Raw genomic sequence first — 5,081 nt, forward strand, 5'->3', positions numbered from 1 at the left:
TGCTAGGGTTTTTCACGAAAAAAGTGAAGACCTTTTTTTTTTTTTTTTTAGCTCTTCACTTTGTTTGGGTGAGAAAATTCTTCCGATTTGCTAGGGATTTTCGCCTCAAAAAGTGACTTCCAAAAAAAAAACGATTTTATTGTAATTTCCTGAGGTTTTGCGCGGAGAAAATTCTTTCGATTTGCTAGGGATTTTCGCCAAAAAAGTGAAGAGCAAAAAAAAAAAAAAAACGAAATTTGTTGTTCAGATGAGAGAATTTTTAGTTTTTGAAAAATCACCCCCCCCTGTAAAATGTAGCTCGCACATTACTGATGTATAGTATATTATAGCAGTGCACTGCTATAGCAGAATATTTTCATTTTTGATTGAATACAAAAAAAAAACCCAGTATAAACTAAATGCATAATAAATGAAGTATAAAAACCATACTAGAAACTGCTGTCTATCCTCTAGATTAAAACACTCAAAGACATAGTAAAATTTTCTTTTATGTATAAAATAGATTTGGAAAAACCAAAGAAATAATAAACGCGCTTTTCATCATTTAAGATTCTTTTTATTATCTTTTATTGAAAACGATAATAAATAATTATTATAATTATAACAAATAATTAATCTAAATTACACGTTAAACTCCAAATAAAAATATTTAAGATTCTATACAGGATATAAACATTTGTTGTGGCAAATTCATCCATTATCGGGCATATGTTGACGGTAAATATTGGGATCGGATTTGAGTGTAGTTCCAGTCATTTTCAACGTCGCAATGGAAAGAAAAAAGAGATAAAATAAACTCAGTTACTAAGTATGAATCAACATCAATATACTATCGGTTCAGTTCAATAAATGATACTCACCTACACGGGTTATTTTATATACCGAACTACCCGTACTTCGGTCAAGGCCACAAAACTCAAGCCCAGCATAGTAAAAAAACGTTACAATAATATTTTTTAAAAAGAAATCTTAATGCTACATGTAATTAAAACTGGTCGTCATTGGAAACATCGAGAACATAAACGTTGTCCTCGTCGTGACTGGAATCTTCATCGTCAGCTGCTTGATTTTTTACGGCAGCATTTTGATTCTGTGGTCTCAATAGTTGCGGATGAATGTCCAATCCCAACACCGTACAAAGACCTGAAACCAAAATCATAAACAACAAATTGTTAGCCAAAACATTTTTAATTTAAGTGATCTTTTTTCACCTTTGTACATGATGTTCTTGGCTGCAACGATATCCCGGTGCCAAACCGTTTTTATTTGAAATGGAGCTCGATCATCTTTCCAAATGCCAGTGTTTAGTTGCCAGTTTTTGAAACATACTTGAAGTTTTGACACAAAACCATCTGAATCCATTGGAATATGATCTGGGTTGGCTGGATTCAATCGATTAACAAAATCAACTGCATATTTACGCAATTGTTGGTACACTTGGTTGCTTTCCATGGTGATAATCACGTTTGGTAAATTCCATTGCGATGACTCATCTTCACTTTTTATAAAATGCTGACAAACTTTGTAACGATCGCTTTTGGTTCGTCGATCGAATGGCCGGAAACACTTTGCATAAGTTTGCGATGTATTGTATTCGTCAACCAATCGTACGATACAATTTCCCAACTTCTTGAATCTGTTCAATAGTCATCGCAATCCCGGGCATCGCAATCGCTTTTTAATACCAATTGATGAGTTTGGAGCTATTTGAGCCGTACCAATAAAAACGAGCGCCGACTTTTTTTTCGTCAGTCATAAGCGATGTAACACATCCAATGTGAACGTCCTTTCGGTGATGGAAAAAATGCATAGCGTTTAGAGTCAAGCTCCCGTTGTTTTTGCAACAATTCAGTCCATTGATCGGAATTACGCTTGCGTTTGCCATATTTCGCTTTGAAATGGTATTTCGGACCATCAATTGTGATGTTTTCCTGAGATTTAAGAACAAAAAATCATAGAGGTAAACAAATGATAAATAAACAATGGAATTATTGTGTCTTACCTCGTTGCCGGATCGAACGTGTTTGCGAACGGTAGCGTTCCATGTACGAACTCCATCGAAAATTTGTCGCTGAATGTTTATAAATATTGGGATGGTTGGAACCAGCGATCACGAATGAGATTCTGGAAGTCTACGTTGATTGGCAATCCAATGCCTGCTGCTTCGTTTAATAGAAGATCGATGTTCGCGTTTCTCCCGACTCTACTCTGGAACATTACGATCTTCGTCGCACGTTTCACATCCAATTCAGTAATGAGGTTTCCTTGTCGATTCAAATTCAGTTCATAGCGCTTTAGCGTGAAAAATTTCTTGATGCGACTGAATGCCCATACGCTGATGTTATTTTTCACGTTTGTTATGAGATGATTGAATGCGTTCCCCCATGCCCTCACGAGCTGGCCAATTTTCTGGACGAAGAAAATCAGGACATGCTTGATCCACAGTACGTCGAAATCCACAGCGGTAATTTGTGGTAATTTTCTTGTAATACCGAGTTGAAACATTTACAAATTACACCATTCACGTATTTATTGAATTGATCATTCGTGTATTCAAAAAATAGTAATGACGCCAGAGTCGTAATCATTGTGGCCGAAAGGCACCAGTATGTGACCTGATCGATGAATGGTGCACGATACTCTTCGCGCAGCACTTGATTTAGAGTCATCTTCAATGACGTACTGCGCCCATTCTTGGATCTATTTCTTCTCATCGTGACAGAACTATTGTACAAAAATGAAAGAAAAAAATGCACCAAATATAGCATAGATCACAAATACAATAAGATATAAACCCTTCTATCACAATTCAAATGAAACAGTAATGAAGAACGCATTATAAATATCACCTCTTACCTCAATAAAGTGACTCTGTATTCTAAATCGAATGATGAAATTTATTTTCAATGTGACATCAAATATTTTGCCGATCGAAATGTTGTTGGAATGTTCACAGTAAATGTTATCAACACTCTGTTATTTCGAAATTAAAACAAAGAGAGTCACAAAACCAAATGTGAATATATCCATTCCACAGGGAACAGCATTCCGAACACACAAAATCGTTTTTGAAATGACAATAAAGCCAATTAATCGCCCAAATCACGCTTCAAACACTCACTCGCGATAGTTGTTTATACTAACAATAGTTACTGTCACACATTTGATGCGAGCACATTTTTAATGCATATAAATGAATATCGTTGCATTTGGTTTGATACACTGCGCCAATCGAAAAATGTCAGAAAGATGTCATTTGCATTTCGAAAATTCAAAATAATAATTCCACAAATAAAGAAAATTAAATGCAATAAATGACGTATAAAAGAGTTCTTCTGCAGAGATTTAAATTAAATTATGCAAATCTCTTTCCGAATAAATTGTTTATTTTTTTATTTGTGTGTAAGATTTGAATTTTCAATTTAAAACTTAATGTATTGGGTTGTGTTCACATTATGTTGTCAAATGAAATATTATTGGAAGTGAAAGAAACAAGTGGATCCATTCCATTGAAGTTCGTGGAAACTATGCATATAATCTCCGTTCTATTTGACACGAAAATGACCACCAGAATGGGCCAAAACGTTACATTTTTCAACGTTAGAATGTACTAAAAACATTACAAATTTGTTTGCTTTTTTGTATTGGGTGTATCGATTAATTTTAAAGGATTGATAAGAGAAGGCGTAACTTAAAATAGTGTGTTGCTTGAAAGGTGAATCCAATTACACTTTGTACATGTGATATTTGTCAATCTAATTCAGAGCAGAAAGATTTATTTTTGACACAGTGTCATTATTTTCTGATCGATGCAAAATGAGTGATGAAAAAGTGTTTTTCTGACTGGCCTTAATTTGTTTCAATTTTTTCACTTTAAATCTAGGGGGGAGACACCAAAAATAAATTCCGAATCCACTATATAAATTACTAATCAAGCTATTCCACTAATCCAAAAACACAAATGTGAAATCGAAACCATTTTTCCTATTCCATGCACTGTTTCCGTCAAAAAACAGTAATTCTGCTATTCCACACTATTCCACTAATCCATCAATAAACGTTAAAAGAAATGTCAAATGGATTTGAAGTAAACAATTTTTGCTATTCCATGCACTGTTTCGCTATTCCACGCGAATTCATTCACAGGCTTTGCTATTTCATTGCAATTTCTCGAATTTTTACACTAAAAGTCTAATCCTATTCCACTTGTCTGCTCCCTAGCTTTAAATGAAGTGAAAATACATCTAAAGGTTTTAAAATGTTGCAGGAGATGAGACCTCTCAATCGCCACAGAGAATGTTGAATTTGGTGAAAAAGAAGTGGTGAATTTGTTGAAAAACTGTGAACTCACCACAAAAAATTGAATGATGGGCTATTGGCGTTGTTTATTCGATAAAGATGCATGAAAATGCATCAGAAATCATCAGAGACAATAAATATATGCGAATCAATCGTTTTAAGATATTTATGATGATGTAAGACCAAAGAAATTGTTTGCCACACGAACTGAAGCCAAAAGTAGTTGTAAGACGTTTTTTCACATTTTGGCACAATGTTCCAAAAATAGGAATTTTGAGCTGCTGAAACCGGGTGAAACAGTCATGGGGGATCGGTATCGACTATAACCAATACGTTTGAGCAGAGTACTGAGAGAAAAATTGAAAAAAACTGCGACGAGAAATAGTCGAGAGACTTTTCAAAATTTGACATATTTCCAACATCGCAAAAAAAAAGATAGGGGACTCTGGTCGGGATGAGCTTGATCACCCCCCGTACTCTCCAGACCTTCTGACTACCACTTGTTTCGATCGATGCAAATGGGCTTGTCCGAGATATCATTTCGAAATGCTGAAGGAGTGCGAAAATGGATCGATGACTGGATAGCTTCAAAAGATGAGGTACAGGGGCGTCCGCAGGAATTTAATCAGGGAGGTGCGAGAGCAATAAAAATCGTGGACATTTTAATTTTTCGAAAAAAACTAATCGTCTTGAATCAGAAGCAAATCTGTTTAACACTTCTTCTTGCACTTCCTGTTTGTTTTTGTTTACCATCTCTTGATGTACGCTCATCATACTTAAAC

The 5,081-nt window shown here is 35.0% G+C and overlaps 1 long non-coding RNA gene across 1 annotated transcript; it reads right to left on the bottom strand.

The window, feature by feature from the left end:
- Positions 1-877: 877 nt before the first annotated feature.
- Positions 878-3,221, bottom strand: LOC116346441. The gene is made up of 4 exons (XR_004201586.1): positions 2,857-3,221; positions 2,003-2,724; positions 1,212-1,931; positions 878-1,143 (listed from the first exon to the last, which is right to left on the bottom strand). It is a non-coding gene; the product is annotated as an uncharacterized LOC116346441 (long non-coding RNA).
- Between the last annotated feature and the right edge of the window lie 1,860 nt (positions 3,222-5,081).

This window comes from Contarinia nasturtii, unplaced genomic scaffold, assembly GCF_009176525.2.
Source record: "Contarinia nasturtii isolate CC-2019 unplaced genomic scaffold, AAFC_CNas_1.1 Cnas_scaffold_1500, whole genome shotgun sequence".
Lineage (NCBI taxonomy): Eukaryota > Metazoa > Arthropoda > Insecta > Diptera > Cecidomyiidae > Contarinia > Contarinia nasturtii.